The 26,317-nt window shown below is 37.0% G+C and overlaps 1 protein-coding gene and 1 pseudogene across 1 annotated transcript in view; both read right to left on the reverse strand.

The window, feature by feature from the left end:
• The window catches only part of Tenm1 (teneurin transmembrane protein 1), a 1,167,432-nt gene that overhangs the window by 638,840 nt on the left and 502,275 nt on the right, over window positions 1-26,317 (reverse strand). The window lies entirely within an intron of this gene.
• On the reverse strand, window positions 2,734-3,182 carry LOC129680495 (ubiquitin-40S ribosomal protein S27a-like; annotated as a pseudogene).

The following is a 26,317-nucleotide window of genomic DNA, read 5'->3' on the forward strand; positions in this document are numbered from 1 at the left end:
TCTTTCTTTCTTTCTTTCTTTCTTTCTTTCTTTCTTTCTTTCTTTCTCTCTCTCTCTCTTTCTTTTTTTTCCTCTCAATTCCTTTCTATCTATCTTTTTTTTAAGCATTACACTTCATTTGCACATGTGTTGTGGCTTTTAGTTTTGTGGTTTTGTGGGATTCCTGGATGTGAACGTGTGTGTCTCTGTGCCTATTTGTTTTTCACCTCCCTTTTCTCTGTTTTTTTTTATTCTATATGTTTTGTTGTTGTTTGATTCTAATTTGTTTTGTTTTATCTTATTGTATTTTATGGTTATTCTTTAAATGTTTGTTTTATAAGGAGAGATAGAAAGGGTGTGGATTCAGATGGAAGGGGAGGTGGAGAAGGGCTAGGAGGATTTGGGGATGAAAAACCATAATCAGAACATAGTATATGAAAACAATCAATTTTCTTTTTTTGTCTTTTGTTTTTTGAGAAGATTTCTGTGTAGCCCTGGTTATCCTGGAACTCATTCTGTAGACCAGGCTGGCCTTGGACTCAGATATCCATTTGCTTCTATCCCCTGAGTGCTGGAAGGCATAGGATCTGTCTAGAAACCCTCACAACAAAGAAAATATTCTAAAACACAAACCAGAACAGCAAGGAAAACGGTAGTGGAAGTTATTAAATTACTATATTTCTAGGCTACCTTTAAAATGTCAAACTTATTTTATCCTCTAAAACAATTATATCCATTTTGTATTGGTAAAATTTGGAGAGATTTAGTAACTAAAGTTACTTGACATGCCATTGGCAAAATATACGTCATACTTTAAAGCTGATATTATATACAGTTTCAAAGATTTGATACCTAGGACCTTTATTACTGAGCAGTACAAATAAATATGCATTCAGTCTGTAAAGTAGGCAGTAGGCAAGGGCACATAAGGCATGAGGACTTGGAGAAAATATTTCTGGCATGTATAAGTCTAAGAAACCCCCCCCCCTTTTCTTTAATAATTGCTAATCTTAGTACTCTCTTAGTCATCTCTACAGATTTCCCATGCCTCAAGTTTCTTCATTAATCCATGTAATTTGGGGTCATATGGCTTTAAAACCTCGGAACCCTCTACAGAGGGCCTCTGAAAGCCAGAAGAAAACAGGAAACAACCTTGAAAACTGCCACAGAGGGCCTCTGAAAGCTTCTGCAGTATAGACTGTCAAAGCAGATGCTGAGCCTGATGGCCAACTGATGGGCAGAGTGAATGGAATTTTATGTAAGAAGTGGGAAATAGTAAGAGCTGGAGGGAACGGGAACTCCACAAGCAGAGCAACAGAACAAGATAATTTGAACACAGGGAACTTCCCAGAGACTCATACTCCAACCAAGGACTATTCGTGGAGATGACCTGGAACCCCTGCACAGGTGTAGCCCATGGCAGTTCAGTGTCCAAGTGGGTTACATAGTAATGGGAAGAGGGACTGCCTCTGACATAATCTGATTGGCCTGCTCGTTGATCACTTCCCCCTGAGGGGGGAGCAGCCTTACCAGGCCACAGTAGAGGACAAGGCAGCCACTTTTGATGAGAACTGATAAACTAAGATCAGAAACAAGAGGAGAACCTCCCCTATCAGTGGACTTGGGGAGTGGCATGCATGCAGAAAGGGGAGGGAGGGTGGGATCGGCAGGGGAGGAGGGAGGGGCTTATGGGGGGATACAAAATGAATAATGTGTAATTAATTAAAAAAAAAAACCTTCCTGACTCACTCCTTTTTCATATTTTGGTTTCAGGTGTTCTTGTCTTATGTTCTACCCTGATTTTTTTATACTTTTTTATTTTTTAATTTTTTAAATATTAGTTACAGTTTATTAACTTTGTATCCAAGCTGTAGCCTGCTCCCTCATTTGCTCCCAATACCACCCTCCCTCCCTCATCTCCTCCCTGCCCCTTTCCAAACCCACATGAACTCAGTGGCTGCCTCTTTGACCTCTCCCCTCCCAAGGAGGAACAGCCTTGCTAGGCCACACAGGTGGACATTACAGACAGTCCTGAAGAAACCTGATAAGCTAGGGTCAGATGGAAGGGGAGGAGACCTCCCCTATCTATCCTGATTTTACCCGTGTAACATGTAGCCTATCAAGTTAACTTCAGTCTTTTCCTGTGCCAGTAAAGCCATTTATCTCTTTGCTGATTTTTAAGTAGGCCATTTATTTCCTTATGTGGGTTAAGAAAATTGATATTAATCACACCCAAAGTGAAACAATGTTCTCTTTACATGTATACAGCAGACCTTCATATTTGACTCTTTAGTGTTTTCTCTAATTTTCTTTCTGAGTAGAGATGCAGGTGTGCATACAGCATCCAATTTCCATCTTCTAGAATTTTTAGAGAGAGAAACCAATTAATCTCACTATTTCCCCATGCATAATCATAAGTTCTAGTGTTAAAAAAGTTTTTGAAGATCAATGAAAGCCATCACTTAAAGGCTATAGATAATCTTTGCCCATTAAATATGATATCACTTGAAAGGTGAGCTTCTCATTCTTGTTTTCTCCTAACACTATACTGCCTATACTTTATGCAACATTCCCACAATATAAAGAGCTTGTGCTGTGTATGATTCAAAAATCACATGATATGTTAGGAAATGGAATCAATTTAATTCAACCTCTTCATGTTATGGGTGGAAATTAAAGGTAGAAAGGAGAAACTTGCTCAGGAACTTTTTTTTTCTTTTTTTCAGTTCCTTCTTTTTATTAACTCATACACAACTACTTGTCTTCCAGTTTCTTGAAGCAATATGTTAGGCAACACTTGCCACAATAATGTCTGTCAAAGTAACTAGCCATGAAAACTCCAGCACCACATTCATCAAAAGGACTCTCTCTTTGAAGCCGACTGATTTTGTATTTTCATCCACCTTATAGTATTTTAGCACAGCCAACTTAACCTTCTTCCTCTTATGCTTATTCTTCTTGGGAGTGGTGTGAGTCTTCTTCCTTTTCTTAGCAACACAAAGTCTCAACACAAGATGAAGGGTGGACTCCTTTTGAATGTTGTAGTCAGACAAAGTACGGCAATATTCCAGCTGCTTACCAGCAAAAAACAGCCTCTGCTGATCAGGAGGAATTCCTTCCTTATCCTTGATCTTAACCATTACGTTTTCTATGGTGTCTGAGGGTTCAACCTCGAGTGTGATGATCTTCACAAAAATATGCATCTTGGCGGAGGCTCAACCTTAGATGGCAGATTGGAAAATGCTTAGGATCTTATATTCTATTGGTAGATTGACTGAAAGCTACATATTTTTATATATTGGCTTGTCATTATTGCACCCCCTTTTGTGAGTTCATGCTGTCTATTAAATAAGGGCAAAAAAAATCACTATTTACTATAGGCTAAATTACATTATTTGATGTTCTTATCATCTAGAAAAATAACTCGGGTTACAACAATCAATCCCCTTATGAAATTTTATAAATTTACTTTTAATTTTCAATTTATCCACCCATTAAAATCTGAAATTTATCAACCCATTTCAACATTCTAATAACTTACTAATACTCTCCTTATATTTCATGTGTTAGTGTCTGAACATCTTAGTAAGTTCACTGTATCACTAATTCCAGTTCTGAATTAACAATGCAATTTAAGCTTTCGCAGGATAAGGGCCTTGTCCTTCAATGTCAGAGTCATAAACAGATCATTATTTCAACACAACATAAAATGAAAACTTTCTTTAAAATAGGTATTTGTGCACAGTACTGAAAATTTCCAATTGATGCAAATCTATAGCACTGATATCATGCTACTAGCCAGGGGCTGGTGTACATCTCTAATTCTAAAAGTTTGAGGTCAGCCTAAGCTATATAGAAAGACCCTCTGTCAAAAAAATACAATTCAAATTGTTTAGGAAACTTAGAACCCATTTAAAACTATGCATTTTGAAATATACATTGTTTCATAGTAGTTTTTCCCATAGGCCTTTTAAATATGAAATGAAAATAGTCCAACCTGCCTTCCCTTGACACTCTACTGTCAAGGATATTTATTAAAGAGAATTCAGTTCAGAAGCATGTGCGGATTTGGCTACTCACATTTTTATAACCAATCTCTTCATAGTTTGGCATAGCTAAGGACAAATATGTCAGCTTTACTTAGTTAAGGATATATACTTACATATGCATAGAGCTGGACCTTGGGGATGTTTTTCTGTTTTAGAGAAGAGTAACAGTACTGTTTTCAATTGGGCACAGTAGCACATATTTATAAATTTCAATATTTGGAAGGTGGAGGCTGAACAATCAAGAATTCAGTGTGAATTAAAACTTTGAGTTAGAAGATAGCCTGGAATATATAAAACTGTATCAAAAACCCAGACAAATAAATGGTGACTATGTTGAGTGGGATGAAATCACTTGTACAATAGAAATTTACTTCTTAGAATAGTGAATTTTATATCTTATTCTCTTGTATGCCTTCTATAGTCCTGATGTGGTATTTCTCTCCTGAACAAAGAACTGAAACATTTGAGCTGCATGATGTTTGTCTATAAGATGCTACCGTAACCATATGATCCTGTAGCAAGTACACATTTGTTGTGGGCAAGAGAGACCTAAAATAGTCTAGGTCTCTAGATTGAGGTAACAAATTGATAGGTCTCTGGATAACAAATTGAACTCAGTGATAGCTATTACCTATGGACTGCTGTCTTACACTTTATGCTGCCTTCTATTTATAAATTCCATAGCACAAAAGAAGATATAGGAAAGTAACAGATGGTAGTTAACCTAAAGTAATTTGCATTCATAACTTGACTGAGATAGTGCTCATTGTTAATAGCTTTTTTTCCTAGTATAAAGGTTCAATAGAATCAAGTACTAATGGGCCAAGTACCACTTGATTGCAATACTTACACTGTTACATTAAGATATATTTTTTACTTTACATCTCACCACAATTCTACAATGTGGTATAGATCTATAATGCCATATTTTATAATAAAGAGGACTAGTGTTTGGTGAAATGGCAAATTTGCCTGAAATTTTCAAAGAAATTACTTAAATAGGCAATCATCATGAATAATAATTGTTCTAAACAATACTGACTGTAAGATACTATTTATAAACAAATCTTCTTATAAATTTGCAATTGAACCTTCAGCTGACAGAATTTTTCTGTCAATAAAAATTGATGAAAGATAGAGAGATTGAAGCACAGCGATCTATGAAATGTTTTTCTTTTTTATATCATCAGCCTTTAATTCAGCTTAAATACTTGTGCTAATCAAGGGATAAAGAGAAATAAACTCAGACACTTGGAAATAGCGTTTTATTTGTAGCCCCAAAGAGAATCATCTACATATACTGTTCTTATAGACTAAATTTTCTTCATTTTCTGGAAATATTTTAAATTTATAAAAGTGATATGTTTCTATAGTAGTTACTTTCCTCATTGCTGTGTGAGAATGCCCTACAAGAACAATTTAAGGAATGTGCTATTTTGTTTTATATTTCAATTATATAGGACATTGTGACAGTGGAAGTCACAACAGCTGTTCATATTGTATTACTAGGAAGTAGAGAATAATGAAGGCTGGTGCTCAATTCACTTTATATATTTTTTAATCCAGTTAAGGACCCCAGACTATGGATTGGTGTGTTCTATGTTTAAGGTAGGTTTTCCCAGCTCAATTAATCTGAACTAAAATCACCTTCATAGACATGCACAGAGGCCTTCTACTTGATTCAGAGTTCTGTCAAGTTGATAGTATTTAACATCAGACTTTTACACACAAGTTTATCAACAAATAGTACTTTGAGAGTTTGAAGTTGCATACAGTGTTTTATCATATCGATCATCTCCCCCCTAATTCTTCCAAGATTTATCCCCCATTCCTTACACACCCAGTCTTCTATCCATTTTGTAACACTTTTCAAGGCCAATTTGTGCTGCCCTAGTGTTCTTGGATGTGTCAACCTCCCTTGGAGTGTGGTCAGCTTACCAGGGGCTACACTCTTTTTTGGGGAGGAGCAGGGGGCTACACTCTTAGAGAAAGCAATCTCTCCCTTTCCCAACAACTACCAATTGCCATGAGCTCCACAACAAGGGATGAGGCTCTATGTACAACTCTCCTCTCCATGCTGGTATTTGGTATGATTTGGGATTACACAGGATTTATGCAAGGTGTTTATTTAAATTTTATTTTATTTATATATTTATTTATTACAATTTATTTACTTTCTATACAGCTTCAGCCCCTTTCTTGTCTTCTTCCAGTACCACCTACCCTCTCTTTTCTCTCCTTATGCCCTTTCCCTAGTCCCCTGATAAGGGAGGACCTCCTCCACTTCTATATGACTCTAGCCTAGCAGGTCTCATCAAGAGAGTCTGCATTGTCTTCTTTTGTGGCCTGGAAAGGCTGCACCCTTCAGGGGGAGGAGATCAAAGATCTGGCCAAGGAGTTCATGTCAGAGACAGTCCCTGTACCTCTTACTGGGATACCCACTTGGACACTGAGCAGTCAATGGGCTTCCTTTGAACAGGGGTCTAGGTCCTCTCCATGCATGGTCCTTAGTTGGAGTATCTGTCTCTGCAGGCCCCCCTGGGTCCAGGTATTTTGGCTCTGTTGTCTTCCTTGTAAAGATTCTGACTCCTCCAGGTTTTTCTATCTTCCTCTTCCTCCATAAGGATTTCAGCACTCTGGCCAACATTTGGCTATGATGCATGGTGGGTTTTTTTTTTTTTTATGATTGTAGGTTCACATGTGTGGCTGCCATGTTGCCACTAAGTCCAGAAGATGTTTCCTTGTAGTCATCAACTGCCTCCGGTTCTCATACTCTTTCTACCTCCTCTTCAACAATGATCCCTGAACCTTGATACAGGACAGTGCAGAATCTATTTTTTCCTTTAAGGCTGAGCATTCTGAGTCTTTTATTCTCTGCACTTTATAAGTTGTACATCTGTACAGAAAATAGAAGCTTCTTTGTCAGGGTTGAGAGACACAGTGATATTTCTAATCTATGGAAAGGATAGAAGAATATCAAAACACTATCTTTATACAATTAAATATCTATAATAAATTAAAAAGAATCAACACTAGACTTAATTGTAATAGACAGTATAGTGGTCATTTTGCTTGATTTAAAGCACATATTTCTTTTGAAATTTGTCAAATGTTTTATTTATTTTTATTAACTTTTATTAATTACACTTTATTTACTTTGTATCCCATCATAAACCTCTCCCTCCTCCCCTCCTAATCCTACCTTCCCTCCCCCTTCTTCACGAATGCCCTTCCCCAAGTCCACTGATAAGGGAGGTCCCGCACACCTTCCTTCTGATCTTAGTCTACCAGATCTCATCAGGAGTGGCTGAATTGTCATCTTCTGTGGCCTGGTGAGGCTGCTCCCCCCTCAGGGGAAGGTGATCAAAGAGCAGGCCAATCAGTTTATGTCAGAGGCAGTTCCTCTTCCTAGTCCTATGTAACCCACTTGGACACTGAAAGACCATGGGCTACATCTGTGCAGGGGTTCTAGGTTATCTCCATGCATGGTACTTGGTTGGTGTGATGAGTTGGTACTTGGTTGGAGTATGAGTCTCTGGAAAGACCCCTGTGTTCAAATTTTCTGGTTCTGTTGCTCTCCTTGTGGAGTTTCTCTCCTCTCCAGATCTTAATATTTCCCACTTCTTTCAAAAGATTCCATGCACTCTGCCCAATAGTTGGCCATACCTCTCAGCATCTGCTTTGATACTCTGCTGGGCAGAGCATTTTAGAGGCCCTCTGTGGCAAGTACCTAACTTGTTTCCTGTTTTCTTCTTCTTCTGATGTCCAGCCTCTTTGTCTTTCCGGGTGGGGATTAAGCATTTTAGTCAGGGTCCTCCCTCTTGTTTAGTTTCTTTTTTTTCTCTCTTTTTTTTAATTTTATTTTTTCTTATCAGTTACATTTTATTAACTCTGTATCCCTGCTGTATCCCGCTCCATCATCTCATCACTCATCCCAATCCCACCCTCCCTCCCTCATCTCCACCATGCCCCTTTCCAAGTCCACTGATAGGGGGGAACTTCCTCCCCATTCATCTGATCCTGTTTTATCAGGTATCTTCAGGACTGGCTACAAAGCCCTCCTCTGTGGCCTAACAGGACTGCTCCTCCTTTGAGGGTGGGGAGGTCAAAGAGCCAGCCATTGTGTTCCTGATAGAAATAGTCCTTGTTCCCCTCACTATGGGAAACCAATTGGTTACTGAGCTACCACAGGCTACATCTGAGCAGAGGTTCTAGGTTATATCCATACATGGTACTTGGTTGAATGTCAGTCTCAGAAAAGACCCTGTGCCCAGATATATTTGGTCCTTGTGGAGCTCCTATCCTTTCCCCATCATACTAACTCCTCTTCTTTCATATGATTCCCTGTGCTCTGCCGAAGGTTTGGTCATGAATCTTTGTATCTGCTTTGAAGACACATCTAGTTAGAGTCTTTCAGATGTGCTCAGTAGACTCCTGTCATACGTTCAATGCACATCCCATCTGTCTTTCTAAACAAGGATTGATAATCTTACCCCATGTCTGCTCTCTTGATTATCTTTTTTAGGTGTATAGATTTCATTATGTTTATCATATCTTTTAGGTCTATATAAGTGAGTATATACCGTGTTTGTCTTTCTCCTTCTGGGATATTTCACTCAGAATGATCTTTTCTAGATCCCACCATTTGCTTGCAAATTTCATGATTTCCTCCCTTTTGATTGCTGAGTAGTATTCCATTGTGTAAAAATGCCACAATTTCTGTACCCATTCCTCCATTGATGGACATCTGGGTTGTTTCCAAGTTCTGGCTATTACAAATAAAGCTGCTACAAACATGGTTGAGCAAGTATCCCTTTTGTGTACTTGAGCAAACTTTGGGTATATACCTAGCAGTGGTATAGCTGGGTCTTGAGGAAGCACTATTCCTAATTGTCTTAGAAAGCGCCAGATAGATTTTCAGAGTGGTTGTACCAGTTTACATTCCCACCAGCAGTGGAGGAGGGTTCCCCTTTCTCCACAACCTCTCCAGCATGTGTTGTCCCTTGAGTTTTTCATCTTGGCCATTCTGATGGGTGTGAGGTGAAATCTCAGGGCTGTTTTGATTTGCATTTCCCTGATGGCTAATGAGCTTGAGCATTTCTTTAAGTGTTTCTCTGCCATTCGATATTCCTCTACAGAGAATTCTCTGTTTAGCTCTGTTTCCCATTTTTTAATTGGATTACTTGGATTGTTGCTTTTCAGCTTCTTTAGTTCTTTGTATATACTGGATATTAGTCCTCTGTCAGATAAGGGTTAGTGAAGATTCTCACCCAATCTGTAGGCAGTTGTTTTGTTTTGATGACGGTGTCCTTTGCTTTACAGAAGCTTTTCAGTTTCATGAGGTCCCATTTATTGATTGTTGCTCTTAGAGCCTGTGCTGTTGGTGTTCTGTTTAGGAAGTTGTCTTAAAGCACATATTTTTAAAGAAATAATCATCACATTAATGCTGTTTTACTGTAATGTATTTCTCACTTAACATAGAAATGTCATTTTATCCATCTTCTTTTTAAATTTTTTAATTTATTTTTTTAATTGATTCACTTTACATCCTGATAATAGTCCCTCTCTTAACTCCTCCTGGTCCTACCCTCTTTTCCTCTTCCCCCTATCCCTTTCCCCTAGATTTCAAGAATGGGAGCCCTCCTTCTGTACCATCTGACCCCAGCCCATCAAGTCTCATTTGGGACTGGCTGCATCTTCTTCCTCTGTGATCTGGAAAGGCCACACTGCCAGTGGGAAGTGATCTAGGAGCAAGCAACCAAGTACATATCAGAAACTGCCCTGCTTCCCTAAATAGGGAGCCCACATGGTGACTGTGCTGCCTATGGGCTACACCTGAGCAGGGGAGTCTAGGTCCTCTCCATGCATGGTCCTTAGTTGCTGCATCAGTCCCTGTCTTCTAATGGTGAATTGTGTTGTAGTATGTGGCTATTCCATGATTTATTGAGTCTAATTGAAATTATTGGCTTTTCTTCTATATTTCCCTTTATAGCTTTTGCACTTATTTATTTTATGCCTATATGGGGTTGGAGAAATGTCTCAGAGGTTTTAAGCACTGGTTTCTCTTCCAGAGGTCCTGAGTTGAATTCCCAGTAACCACAGGACAGCTCATAACTCTCTATAACGTGATCAGATGTTCTCTTATGTTGTGAAGATGTGCATGTAGACATAACACCTATATTCATAAAATACACAAATTAATAAATATTCATTTATGCCTACTTATGCAAAGTGTAGGAATGTGTTTACTAATTAGTTGACTAATCACGAGAATTTTGTGTTTTTGTGTAACTCTACCTCATTATTATTTTGCTTTGATATTAATAGCTAAGTATGTATAGTACTGAAAAAATATGTTAGAATATTATCCTTTTGAGACACAGTTTTTAAATAACTCTTCAATTTGTTAAGCATTGTAGTTCTTGAGATAGACTTACTTTTACTACCATTGATATTATATGATTTTAGCTACAACTAAATAAGACATACATTTAATTCTCTGAGTGGATTTTCAATCTATCAGTCAAGAACTCTCTAAGGAAAAAAAAAAGGTGTACATTGCACCTGCCAATTTACCAATATTAACCCAAAAGTATGTTTTAATACAATTTATTTCTGACATTTATCAGTTGCTTTTATTTGTTTTTCTGCCAATTTTCACCTTGTCAGCAGGACTTCAGCATGAGTGCAACTGCAGCTCATAGCAATTAAGCCCTTTTCAAAGAAGCTGTCATTTTTAGAACTGTATATATTTTAATAGAGAAAAAAAAAACAGTAAAAACCAGTAAAAAAAAAAAAACAGTAAAAGAAAGTATCACAAAGACAATGGGTTAAGGATGAACTCATTCTGTATATACCTATACTTCTCATTATTAAGACAAAATGACTTTTGGCTAAATAAAAAAATACAAATGAAGAAAACAAAAAATACATCATGAGCATAAGTTGTTTGGTGGTTTCAAACACACCATGATATTTATACATTGTTTGAAAACAATATTGAGGATTAGAGAATATTTCCAGTGCTTTAATTAATAACAAGTCATAAGACCCAAGGTTTTTTTTTTTTTTTCATGAATTATTATGAAAGACCTGAAGGGGACAGAATCTCCATAATGAGAGCAACAGAACCAAGAACTCTGGGCCCAGGGGTCTTTTCTGAGACTTACTCCAGCCAAGGACCATGCATAGAGATAACTTAGAACCTCTGCAAGGATGTAGCACATGGCAGCTCAGTCTCCAAGTGGGTTCACTAGTAAGGGGAACAGGGGTTGTCTCTGACATGAACTCAGTGGCTGGCTCTTTGATCACTTCCCTCTGAAAGGGTAACAACCTTACCAGGTCACAAAGGAAGACATTGCTGCCAGTCTTGATGAGACCTGATATGCTAAGATCAGAGGGAAGGGGCGGAGGTCCTCCCCTACCAGTGGACTTGGAGAGGGCATTGGAGGAGATAAGGGAGGTAGGGTGGGATTGAGAAGGGATGAGGGAGGGGGCTACATCTGGAATACAAAGTGAATAAATTATAATCAATAAAAATTAATTAATTTAAAGATTATTTGATAAGTGGCTTCTGCAAGACTTATCTGACAAAATAAAGGTGTTTTCTTGCCAATGAATAGATAGATTTTTCTCTTAAAACTGTTACATATTCAACTACTTTTTTAATATTTAAAAGTGGTTTATTAGGTGGATATGGAGAAAGAGAGAGAAGGGAGAGCAGGACACGATGGGGGAAAAGAGAAAGGGGGAAAGAGAGAGAAAGGAAAAGAGAGAAAACAGGAAAGAGAGGGGGCGCCCTGATAGAGAGAAAGGACCAAGAGAGTAAACCACATTAAACTACTCAAAGCCAATTTAGTGATAATGAAAGATGTCAGCTTGACAGTCATGGAAAATGAAGGGTAATGCTTATTCACAGGACATGTCATCTCAAAACAAGAAATCATCATGTATAGTTAAGAGGGTCAGACTTTATTGTTTAATAATCACTGAGATTACAAGCAAGCTGAGTGATGGAAAGACATGTATGAGACATACTCGATGTCCTCTTAGTCTTAGGGGCATAACACACAACGCTAGACACCTCTACATTAAAAGGAAACAGTCAATATAGGATAGTAGGTAAGATATTTCAAAAGAAGGACAAAGTACAAGTTTGGCTTGGATGACCTTAGTGTTTCTTGAAAGTGTTCTTACTCTGTAAACCATAAGTACAAATTTCTTGTGCTCATGCCTAAAGGGCACGTAATTATGTTATAATCTGTGTAAAATTTATCACAAACTCTAATTCCATCATACTTCCAATAATACAATATTGTAACTACCCTATATAAGAGCCTAGTTTAGTATAAATTCAAAATGAGTATTAGAAATAAAGTAATTTCCAGGGGATTTATTTATTTATTTATTTTATTTATCGATTAGATTTCTTATGGAGTATGATGACAATATTTTTATATGTGTTTTAAAAGAATAGTAGTGGTAATAGTAGTAGTACTAGAGCCATAACTATAGAACTGAGAATGGCCATATCTGATATCAATTCTCTACCTGGCTCCGACTCTACTTTTATGAGTCCTTTCAATAATAGTTGGAGGAGCTATGTTCAAGAATACTGAATATAAGTGGTCTGCTTCAGAGACCAGTTTACAAAAAATATGATAAAGAACTACGCAGACGGACAGTTTCCCCACTTCTTCCTGGAGCACAATTCTGAGAAGGTAATGATGACTGAGAGGCACTAAGAAAATTTGGAGAATAGCTTTGGGAAGCTTGATAGAGAAGGAGTCCACTCAAGGAGTGGATTATTGTTAACCATGACAATGGCAGTTATAAGGTGACTGCACTATTTTTTTTTTTTTTTTGCCACCAACACAATTTTTTTTTTTAAAAAAAGAGAAAACTATGAAAATATTTGCTTTGGACAAGTGTGCTATCTGGCAACTCAAGAAATAATTGGGGGTCTTGGACTGTGAAACACTGTCCCTACACTGTTGTTAGGGAAAGATAATATTTGCAGAATTCTAGAGACTGTGTGTCTAAATTTGTTCCTATATGGAAAAAAAACTTTAGACATTTTTATAGTGAAAAAAAATCCAAGAATTTTATAGTCTGTTGACCTTATCCATCATTGCTCACTTCTGACACCCATGCTTGTTTTTTAAAGAATGTTTATGCAGAGAACTACAGAAACATTCTTAAATGAGAATGAAGAGCAGCATGTTTTATCAGAAGATACTTACATTCCAAGTTTTCAGGTGTTTTAATTTTGAGTATTTGGAGATAACTAAATGAATAGCTAGTGCAAAATAATGTTTTGTATTGTCAAAAGAAACTTTTTGTGGCTATGCATGACTCTTACAATCTCTTCTTGTTCCTACAAAACACCCTCATAGCTTCATTCTGTTTTCTGAGTGCTGTATTTCTGAAGACTGTTTCTTTAGTTACATAACCCCAAGTAGCAGTCCTCACTTTCTTATCCAAATTTGTTCTTAAGCTCTGAGGCTGGAAAAACTCCCTAGGCGTGTTCTCTCCCACACTGTCTTACCTCAAGGCTGTTAGCTGCATGGAAAGCATTTGGACTGCCTAGTTGAGGTGAGGGATCTCATTATATCACTGTCTCATAGATTCCACTGATTATCCAATCATGTATGAGTGGATGAGAAATGACTCTTGCAACTTGGAAGTGGCTTCTTTTGCATTACTCTATTTTATTTACTAGGAAACAGAAGGTTGAAATTTTAACAAACTTTGAAACAAAAATGCATTACATAAGGAACTTCATGGCTCTTTACAGCTCAGAAGAAAAGCAAATTTTCATGTTATTAAAAGATGATGAAGAAAATTGTTTCAATTTGATTCAAAGCATAGCAGTATTAGAAGTATCCTAAATCTTGGGAGGGCTTTCATGTAGGAGCCACTCTTGTTTTAAAATAATGAAACTCAAAGTTGTTATCCCAAAAACTAAGAAGTAAACATGGTAGCATCAAACTTCAAATAGATGTGTATCTATTGCATTATTAAAATTGTACCTCTGTGAAGTCATCTGAGTATACTCTGGAGAAAAAAAGCAACCTTAAAATAGGTCATCTGGCAGCAGTCAATGACTCTCTGCCCTCTCTAAATATGTTTGTCTCCAAGAAAGAGTTCAGTATCTAGCAGTTTGTCAAGGGGCTCACTTCTCATTACCATTTCAAATGCACTTTCTCTGCTCTAAGGTACCTCTTTGCTGCTTCAGGGCTTTGCGTTTAGTCTCCATGCATAATATAGAATACAAGTTACTAGTATGAATTTTTAACAGTGTTTTGCTTTATCACATCTCTTAGTCTCTCAAGATGCATGATGTGCGGTCTTATTTATTTACTTATTTACTTCCCCCTTTTTATAATGCGATACTTGTCATTGCCCTGGGTGTATATTCATAATAACAAACTTAAACAAAATTAGGCCAAATGAAAACATATTCATCTTAAGGCAACTGTCAAACCAGAAATAACTGCCTGAACAAGGATTTTTATCGGTGGCAAAATGAGAGAAATAAATATTGTTAAGGGAGACATAATTACACCTGAATAGATCAGTACTCTTTAATTTTCAATATAGCATCAGTTTCCTAGCTACAAAAATTATTAGTCAAAATGATATGGTGATTAAATATCATCTCTGGAGTCCTACTGCCACTGACAGTGTTTGAACACAGAAGTTGCTTCTTACAGGTCATGCTGCTTAAGTTTTATATCCTTGGTTTCTTTTTCCATAAAACGGGAATGATGATAGTAGCTATCTCATTTAAGAATTATGGTTTCTCATATATGGAAAAATTGGGGAAAATGTCTAGAAGATTAATTGCAATTAACATGCTATTAGTATTATTACTGCATAAATATAACAAAAATGGTTTAATTAAGTTTGATTCAAAGCACATTGTGGATGAGTGTGATCACATTGCATTGTATGCACATATGAAACTGGCAAAAATTAAAAATATGTATATATATATATATGTATGTATATATATATATATATAATTGCAAAAAATAATAATAAGGGCCACAATCAATTTCAAAGGATATTATATATCCTGTATGACAGAATGAAATTAGGAAGAACCACAACTAAAAGTCACTTAAACATTACATGCTAAATTGCTATGTGTAAGAGAGAAAGCTGAACATGATCAAGGGGTCAAGTTGGCTCCAGAGGTGTTGTGAACAATTTTCAGTGATGGATCTATGAGTGCATCACAAATGATCCCAGGGAGCCTGAAGGACTGTTTCATGGAATATCACCACCATACTTTGCAAACTGGCTCTGCTCAGGAGAATAAGGAATTGAATTAATCTGAAGCTAGGCTTTGAGTAGCAGTGCTTAGTTTATACTAGCACAATCTTGAATGAACAGTGTTGGGTGAACCCAGTGGACTCTGTAGGCCATTTCAGCTTTAGAATTCTTTGATCTATCACACAGTATTGCTCATATTTTAATGATATAACTTGAATCAAACTATATTATTATTCAGCTAAAATTTATGAACAGTACCTCCTTACCTACAGATGACTAATTATTTTGCAGTAATTGCAATGGAACCTACCACCTTATCCACACTAAGTCCTAGCTGTGAACTATACCCTAAATCCTATCTGTCCGATCCTATTCAGCTTTTCTTTTTTTCCTCTACTTCTCTGCCTACAATTACAGTCAGTATTCCTATTTTTAAATCATATGCCAAAATATAAATGTACAAATGAAATTTATGTTCTCCTTTGAATAAACAACTTTTGAACATTTTAGGAGTTTGAGTACAACTGGTGATTTTATCTGATGAGAAATTTTATGAGAGCGGATATAAAATATTTTTCTCTCAACTATAAATATAACTGACTACCATATTTTATTATAAATAATAACACATTAATATACATTTTAAAATAATATGGTACATGTTATAATAATAATAATGATAATAATAATAATGATAATAATAATAATAATAATAATCAGGTACTGAGTCACATAAGTGTAGGCCCAGGAGAGTTAATAGATCTAAGATCCAGTGAATCATATTGCTGAAATTAAAGGTGATTCTGGGGGACTCCATAGCTCTTCTGTTATCACATTGCTTCTGTGTCTTTACTTCATGAGTCCTTAGCTCATCTTTGTTCAAAATTTTATTCCTAACGAGTATGTGAACTAGTTAAAGAACCTCTGAAATGGCTACCTTTTCTTCAGATGTAAGCACACCTCACTTAATCATTATTTCTTAGTTACTAGACTAAACTTTTTGTTTAATGAAATGTAATCACTTCAATTGCATGCTCCCTACTTCCATCTGAATAAAACCTGATACAAAAGGTCTATTGTAGTGAAGCCCCTGTCTTCTTTTGCCTTATTCCCACCCATACTCAGGCACCATTCTCTTTGGTTAAACTGAACAAGTCTGTTTTTCCAATGATTCCATAATCTCTCACTCTTCTGACTTTTTCCTATGTGAATGCTACTATCTAAAGTATCCTCTCTGTCCTGTCAGACTCCTCACCCATAGGAGCTACTTAGCAAATATCTTTTGATTGAAACAACAAAGATGACTATCATTTCTTTTGTGAAAATAAAGGATTGAAGAAAACAGTAATCTGGTATGCTAAAAATGTTATAAAAGATATATTTGTGGCTTATGTTTCTAAAACCTGTTTTTTCAGCCTTGACTTCTCATCTGTGAAATGTTGCCCAGTGAGCTGATCATAATTATGAAATATAATGTTTATATATTAGGTATTATAATCCTTGCCATCTTCATTAAATATACATTAGTAATTAGTTGATATTTATAAATGTTTTATAAAAATGCTCAAAAACATTTTTGCCCTATGAATGAATTTATTACCACATTCTCCTCTAGTTTTTATTAACCTTTAGCCTAAGTGTTAATCTTTTCCTTTTGGGAGTAATAGGACACACTCTCTACATTAACTTCTAGGAGGTCACTGATTTGTTTCCAGCTAGTCTGGTCATTGAGACTTGGCACAGAGTTACCTTCATAAATAATTCAAGGGAAATATTAAAATTAAAGAAATAACAGCAAAACCTGTGTTCTACTAGTGAGAAATGATCATTGGATTAGCTTCCCTTGAGGAAATTATCCCATAGACCTGGAAGGGACAGGAGCTCCACAAGGAGAGCAATAGTACTAAAAAATTGGCACAGGGCTCTTTACTGACACTGATAGTGCAACCAAGGACCATCCATGGAGATAACCTAGAACCTCTACATGGATGTAACCCATGGTAACTCAGTGTCCAAGAATAGGACCTGACTCTGACATGAACTCAGTGACTGGGCTCTTTGATCTCCTCAGCTTAAGGGGGGAGCAGCCTTACCAGCCCACAGAGGAGGACATTGCAGCCAGTAGTGATGAAACCTGATAGGATAGGGTCAGATGAAAGGGGAAGAGGACAGGTCCTATCAGTGGAGTGGAAGAGGCGAATGGGAGGAGAAGAGGGAAGGAGGGTAGAATAAAGAGGGGATGAAGGAAGGAGCTACAGCTGGGATAGAAAATGAATAAATTGTAATTAATAAAAAAGTAGCTTCAAGTGCATAGTTGTTGAGTATCTAATAGGGATTTTTGAGAAGGAGGCAGATTTGGGTCTAAAATATAAAAATATATATGATGAACTATGTAAATAGTCATGGTGACTTTTTTCTGTTTTTAAAACTTGTATTTATTTTCACATTGATCAAAATGGCTTTTACAAGCATAAAAATAAGATTTCAAGACAAAAACTGTACTTACTTTTTGGGTGGCTATATGCATATGACTGACATATAACAATATCTGTAATTTCCTATGTGTTTAGTATTTTTTCTTTTTTTTTACTTTTATTAATTACACTTTATTCACTTTATATCCCCCCATAAACACCTCCTTCTTTCTCTCCTAATTCCACCTTCCTTCCCCCTTCTTCACCCATGCCCCTCCCCAAGTCCCCTGATAAGGGAGGTCCTCCTCTCCTTTCTTCTGAACTTAGTCTATCAGATCTCATCAAGAGTGGCTGCATTATCATCTTCTGTGGCCTGATAAGGCTGCTCTCCCCTCAGGGGGAGGTGATCAAAGAGCAGGTCAATCAGATTATGTCAGAGGAAACCTAGAACCCCTGCACAGTTGTAGCCCATGGCAGTTTAGTGTCCAAGTGGGTTACATAGTAATGGGAACAGGGACTGCCTGTGACTAAATTGATTGGCCTGCTCTTTGAACACCTCCCCCTGAGGGGGAAACAGCCTTATCAGGCCACAGAAGACAACAATGTAGCCACTCCTGATGAGATCTGATAGATATAATCATGGTGACTTATAATACAGCAATTGTAGCAGGACCACAGGTAACTTTGTTACACTGGAATAAAGGCAACCAGAAGAGCATTAAGTTATAAATGCATATTGTATTGATGATATACAAAGTAATTTTTTTATTAATTACACTTTATTCATTTTGTATCCCCCCATAAGCCCCTCCCTCCTCCCCTCCGATCCCACCCTCCCTCCCCTTTCTGCATGCATGCCCCTCCCCAAGTCCACTGATAGGGGAGGTTCTCCTCTCCTTTCTGATCTTAGTCTATCAGTTCTCATCAAAAGTGGCTGCATTGTCCTCTACTGTGGCCTGGTAATGCTGCTCCCCCCCTCAGGGGGAGGTGATCAAGGAGCAGGCCAATCAGATTATGTCAGAGGCAGTCCCTCTTCCCATTACTATGTAACCCACTTGGACACTGAACTGCCATAGGTTACACCTGTGCAGGGGTTCTAGGTTATCTCCATGAATAGTCCTTGGTTGGAGTATGAGTCTCTGGGAAGTTCCCTGTGTTCAAATTATCTTGTTCTGTTGCTCTCCTTGTGGAGTTCCAGTCCTCTCCAGCTCTTACAATTTCCCACTTCTTACATAAAATTCCATTCACTCTGCTCATCAGTTGTCCATCAGGCTCAGCATCTGCTTTGACAGTCTATACTGCAGAGGCTTTCAGAGGCCCTCTGTGGCAGGTTTCAAGGTTGTTTCCTGTTTTCTTCTGGCTTTCAGAGGCCCTCTGTAGCAGGTTCCGAGGTTGTTTCCTATTTTCTTTTTCTTCTGATGTCCATCCTCTTTGCCTTTCAGGATGGGGATTGAACATTTTAGTTAGGGTCCTCTCTTTTGCTTAGTTTGTTTAGATGTACAGATTTTAGTGGGTTTATTCTATGTTGTATGTTTATATGAGTGAGTATATACCATGCGTGTCTTTTTGCTTCTGGGACAACTCACTCAGGATGATCCTTTCCAGGTCCCACCATTTACCTGCAAATTTCATGATTTCCTTATTTTTCATTGGTGAGTAGTACTCCATCATATAGATGTACCACAGTTTCTGCATCCATTCTTCAGTTGAGGGGCATCTGGGTTGTTTCCAGTTTCTGGCTATTACAAATAAAGCTGCTACAAACATAGTTGAGCAAATGTCCTTTTTGTGTACTTGAGCCTCTTTTGGGTATATGCCTAGGAGTGGATCTTGGGGAATACCCTAGAACTCATTGGTACAGGAGAAAACTTCCTGAACAGAACACCAACAGCACAGGGTATAAGAGCAACAATCAATAAATGGGACCTCATGAACTTGAAAAGCAAAGGACACGGTCATCAAAACAAAGCGACTGCCTACAGATTGGGAAAGAATCATCACCACCCCTTTATCTGACAGAGGACTCATATCCAATATATATAAAGAACTAACAAGCTGAAAAGCAACAAACCAAGTAATCCACTTAAAAAATGGGGAACAGAGCTAAAGAGAGAATTCTCTGTAGAGGAATATCGAATGGCAGAGAAGCACTTAAAGAAATGCTCAACCTCATTAGCCATCAGGGAAATGCAAATCAAAACAACCCTGAGATTTCACCTTACACCCATCAGAATGGCCAAGATGAAAAACTCAAGGGACAACACATGCTGGAGAGGTTGTGGAGAAAGGGGAACCCTTCTCCACTGCTGGTGGGAATGTAAACTTGTACAACCACTCTGGAAATCAATCTGGCGCTTTCTCAGACAAATAATTTTATATTAAGAAATTCTACTTAAGCTATGCTTCTGAGTATAATTATATAGTATTTGAGACCAATCAAGGAAATAATTACACTGCTCTTAATAATGTTCTATCATTCATTCCAGATCCAAAGCAGTACTCATTGCCATTAATTTCTGAACCTGTCTCCAACATTCCTTAAACTCCTTAATTCAAAACTTTATAGATTTCCTTTCTTTCTCCTATCACTTCCTTTCTTCTCATACTCTTCACTTGAGAACTCTTTACTACTTTGGCCACGACAATTGATATAACAATTACAATATAGCCTTGTTTCTGTTTTAGTGGTGAAATAGTTTCTTTTATCTTTTTTAACCCTATGAACCTAAACTCTGAAAAATCTATAGAAAGTTTTAAAACCTAGCATAGTTAGGTTTAACAGTTATTATTTAACTGTTAGCATTATTTAACAGTTATTATCTGCATTATTTCACATCCTAGACTGAGAATTAAATCTCAAAAATAACAACAAAAATCTGAAACAGTTTTTGCTAATAATCAAATCTTTGTACTTGTAGATGACAATATTAAAAATCAAATTAATTAAATGACTTTCTTAAGAAAACTGAGTCCTTCCACACACCGGCTCCTGCTTAGTTATTGCTTGGTCATTGCTCTCTTGTTTGGTTTTCTGAGTTTGGTTATTTATACCAATTCATACTTGCTTTGTTTTGGATTTTAATTATTCTTTTCCTGATTCTAGTTTGCAAATTGTAAAAATTATGACATTAATTAGATTACCTTCCTAAACTTCTCGCTGATTCAGTCTGCTAAAATCTTAATTCTGGACTGAGCTGTCTAAGTTTTGCCATCCAAAAATGACATATATACTTTATTTTCTGCGTTACTGATAGATCAATTGGCTTAGTGTCTCAAAATTTTATAAAATAGTATTTATGAAATACTACTTGCTAACTATAAGGCACTTATATGTAAAAAGTTGAACGTGCTTTATGGGTAGAAGGGGCATATACAGAAATGTTCTCTGGTAAAAATCAGTGAACTATAAAATGCGTTACTTTTAAACCATATAAATGCTGCCTTTAAACATATCAGAATAGCGTTCATCCAAAAAGCCTAAGTAATCACATTTGAGTGAATGTGACATGACTTGCACTATATCTGATTTATCTGCTGGTCCGGGTTTGTCAAGGGGAAATACAGAAACTCATAAAGATGACTTCAACTGATGGTCATAAATGTGTGAACCATGGAAATATATTATAAATTTAACACTAGCTTAATTATCTGTTAGTCAGGAACAAGAGCTACAAAGAGTTTTTACAACACAGAGATATAGATAATAACTGCTAGCTAGTTAGTTGTTAAAACCAAAAGCATAATGTCAAATATTTTCATTTCATAACTATATATTAGAAAATATGTTTTTTGATCTTCTCAAACAGACAATACAAAACTCACACTTAAAGACATAATAAAAGAAAACAGGATAAAACATGAGCAGAGATGATCTAGACATTTTTCAAGGGTCTTTAACCTATTAAAATTGAGAAAAGAGGAGTCATCTGGCTGAACAGATTTTTTTAATTTTTAATTTTTTTAATTTTTTAAAAATTTTAATTACAGTTTATTCACTTTGTATCCCAGGTGTAGCCCCGTCCTCCATCCCCTCCCAATCTCACCCTCCTTCCCTCTTCTTCACCTATGCCCCTCCCCCATTCCAATGAGAGGGGAGGCTTTCCTCCCCTTCCATCTGACCACAGTCTATCAGGTCTCATCAGGACTGGTTTCTTTGTCTTCCTCTGTGGACTGGTAAGGCTGCTCCCCCCTCAGGTGGAGGTGACCCATGAGCCATCCCATGAGTTCATTTCAGAGATGGTCTCTGTTCCTATTACTGGGGAACCCTCTTGGATACTGAGCTCTCTTGGGCTAATTCTGTGTAGGGGTCTTAAGTTATCTCCATGCATGGTCCTTGTTTGGAATATCAGTTTCGGAAAATACCCCTGTGTCTAAACTTTTTGGTTCTGTTGCTCCTCTTGTGGAGCTCCAGTTCCGTCCATGTCTTTCTATCTCCCTTTTCTTTCATAAGATTCCCTGTACTCTGCCCAAACCTTGGCTATGCATCTGAGAATATGTTTTGATACCCTACTGGGTGGAGTCTTTCAGAGGCCCTCTGTGGTAGGCTCCTGTCTAGTTCCCTGTCTTCTCCCTCTTCCAATGTCCATCTCATTTGCCTTTCTGAATGAAGACTGAGCATCTTTTATCATTAGATGGGTAGATGACCTGATAACTGCATAAATATTAAGTTTTGTGCAGAAGCAAAAGAAATGGAGATCACATCAGCATGATAGCAAAGAAACCCTTGGCTCTAGAATCATGAAATAATTTTTCAAAAAATAGAACTGATGTTATATGTAAAAAGGAAAAGGAATACCATTGTATTAACAAAACATACATGACTGTGTTTATGAATAGGGAAGGGACCTACATTCTCTATACTTTCTTGTGGAAATTAAAAGAAAGGGATTCATTAGGAAGACGTAGAAGCTCTATCCATAATAACCAGAATCTGGAAACAACTTAGATGTCTCTCAAGGGAAAAATGGATACAGGAAGTGTGGTACATTTACACAGTGGAATAGTACTCAGCAATTAAAAACAAGGAAATCATGAAATTTGCAGGTAAATGGTGGGAAATAGAAAAGATCATCCTGAGTGAGGTAACCCAGAAGCAGAAAGACACAAGCGGTGTACACTTACTTATAAGTGAATATTAACCATATAATATAGGATAAACATACTACAATCTATAGTGCTAAAGAAGCTTCGCTACAAGGAGGACCCTAGGGAAGATGCTTAATCCTCATTCAAAAGGACAAACAGGATAGATATCAGAAGTAGGAGAAGATGAGGAACAGGACAAGAGGACCTCTGAAAGACTCTGCCCACCAAGGTATCAAAGGAGATACTGAGACTCATAGTCAAACTTTGGGTAGAGTGTCAGAATCCTTAGGGAAGAAGAGGGAGATAGAAAGACTGGGAGGGGAGAGTAACTCCACAAGGAGAACAACAGAATGAAAATACCTGGGCCAATGGGGTCCTGGAGAGACTGATACTTCAACTAAGGACCATGCATGGAGAGGACCCAGATCCTCTGTTCAAAGGAAGCCCATTCGCTGCTCAGTTTCCGTGTGGGCCCCCTAATAAAGGGATCAGGGGCTTTCTCTGACATGAACTCAGTGGCAGCCTCTTTGATCACCTCTCCCTGTGGGGTTCAGCCTTGCTAGGCCACAGAGGAAGATGATGCAGCCAGTTTTGATGAGACCTGATAAGGTAGGGTCAAATAGAAGGAGAGGAAATTCTCCCTTATCGGGGGACTAGGGAAAGAGCATAGAGGGAGTGTGTGCCTGGGAGTGTGTGTGTGTGTGTGTGTGTGTGTGTGTGTGTGTGTGTGTATGTAAAAGAGCACAAAATATATAATGGAAAGTTGGTCATTTTGTGTCAATTTTAGGTCTGTTCATCTTATGAAAAATTGTATCAGCTAGATAATAAAGTGCCCTATTTGTAATAGAAAATTTAAAGAAAAATCTTTAGAACATTTTTTTTTTTCAAGTAAAGTACTTTAGTGGTCACTTCAGTTATGGACAAAATAAAAGAATCTTTTCAACATTGTGGTCTATGTCATTCAGGTGCAATCAACCTCAATCCATTCAGTCAAGTGATTGGACCTTATCTCTTTTGTACATCTCAGGAGAAGGAGGTCCTGCTGTTTTTAGTTCTGATTACAGTAAATTCTTGATGGCTGAGAGCTGAATGACAGAAGTGGATAAAATACAGGATTGCAGCCTTGAAAATTCAATCTCTGGCAATGACTTCTTATAATTTGGACCTGTGGCTTGACCTCTCAGGACCTCTTTCCTTCCGTTTTTCAAATGAGGTTAATGATATCGATCAATAGACATGACTTTTAATATACAATTCTTGATGCATACTATTATATAAATATAAGGTGCTGCAGAGCACTCTTATAATAATGAAGCCACTGGAACCAGTGCTTCCCTTTGGGTTGCCTATCAAATAATTATTTGGAAAAGAAAATTTGGATATGTTCATGCTATAATGTTATTATGAAGAATTATAATCCACAATGGAACTAAGTAATAAACATGAACAGAATTTTGGAAAACATTCAGCCATTTATTTAACTCCAAGAAGAAATTAAGAATGGCAAATATATAGCTCAGTAGAATAGTGTTGCTGTAGCATTTACAAAGCTCCATCTTTAATTCTCAGCATTACAAACAAGAAAATCACGAAAAATAATAAAACAACATGTATTATTGAGGCATGGTATTGTGTATCCCCAGTTCCAGGGAAGATCAAAAGGAGAGTATTACAAATTAGAAGCTAATCTGGGTAAGATTGTGTCTCAAACAACAAAATTAAAATATCTCAATAAAAATTAGGAGTAAAATTTACTTTAGATGGAGTGTTAGTTTTCTTGTTACTGTGACAAAATACTTTGGGAAACAACTTATCAAAGGAAGTTTTATTTTGCTCATAGTGTGAAGGAACAGCCCAGGCCAATGAGAAAAATCACAGATGCAGGTGTATGAGAATGGTAGTTCCTTGGTATCCATAGTCAGGAAGGAGAAAGTAGTGTAGGGATGAATGGCAGAATATTGTTGCTCAGATGGCTTTGCTCTTTTATCCAGTGAAATATCTTAGACAATGAGAATATGTCACAAACATTCAGTACGGGCCTTATCTCTTCAGTTAAATATTTCTGGAAACATTTCCACAAATGTACACAAATGCATATTTGCATGATGATTCTAAACCCTTTCCAGTTGACAACGAAGATTAACTAAGGGTAATAGGACTAAATTCTTAAGTTCACGTTGGAGATGCCATATAGTTTTGAAATTACTTAATTCAGCAGGTACACATAATACAATATTTCTGAAATGCACTGTGTGCCAAAAAAAAAAAAATCACAGTATGCGGTAATCAAAATATAGCTGCCTATCTGATGACCCTGAGTGACACTCTAGTGGCTTAATAATAATACAACTGACAAAACAGAACAAGAATACTTTGTTGTTTATTTATGCATGCACAGGCATGCATATAATTTTCTTACAAATAATTATCCTTATTACACTTTTATAATGTATGGCTATAGATTATAATTTTAGTTAGGTAATAATATGTTATGGCAAGGTGAATAAGCCACTTTAACATTTCATTTTCAATTTCTAGAGCAGAGTAGGAAGGATACTACAATATAATTTATTTTACTTATTTGAAGGTGGTTTACAATTTTTTGTTGATCAAAATAGGAACACACTTACCATGGAAAAGATATTTCTATGCTCAAAAATACCTCCAGAGATTTTTATACCTGAGGGCTCAAAACAGTAAAACCGTCATATAAAGATATCTTTTTAGCAAATTGGGAGAAAGAAAAATAATGAGGAAATAGAAATAGTTAGCAGTCTCTAAGCATTACCTCAGTTGGGTGGAGAAAGTATCCCTCATCATATGTTTCTTTGTTGATGGAAAATAGACACACACACACACACACACACACACATACTTAGATGAATACAGCATCTTTTGTCCTCTTGGTTCAAGAAAGGCAAAAATAGAGGCACAAATAAATAAACAAAAAATTTTAAACTAAAAGTTAATTCAGTTACAATACTGATGAAGTTTGGATTCAGTAAATGAAAGCAAGGACTCCTACAAAGAAAAAAAAAGCCTTTGTCAGCTAGCAAAATGTGTTTCCTGTTATTAAGAAAGGGTGGGCAAAACTCAGCATGGAAGAGTACCAATCATGAATTATTGCTTTTTGCACCATTTCTGGTAACCTGAGGTTTCTCAAAAGCTATTCATGCAGAACATACCTATCTTGGTACGCAGGGGAGTAATCTAGCTACTTCTCTCCCTTTTTCTTAGTGTGTGTATGAGAAGGAGAGAGAGAGAGAGAAAGGGAGAAAAAGAGAAAGAGAGAAAAAGGAGAGGATAATTCTATATACACGTAATCAAATCACATGCTATGTATTGTTCTTTTTGCCTTTAGGCAAGATTCCCTAAGCATTTTATTTGCCATGGAAGCTTCCAAACTATTGCCTGCTTACTGAATAAGACATGATGTAATGTTAACATTATTCTGATAATAAGACCTGCCAATGGATACGTAAACTCCTACAACATCTGTAAGCATTACCA

Source organism: Psammomys obesus, unplaced genomic scaffold (assembly GCF_907164565.1).
Source record: "Psammomys obesus unplaced genomic scaffold, mPsaObe1.curated_primary_1811, whole genome shotgun sequence".
Lineage (NCBI taxonomy): Eukaryota > Metazoa > Chordata > Mammalia > Rodentia > Muridae > Psammomys > Psammomys obesus.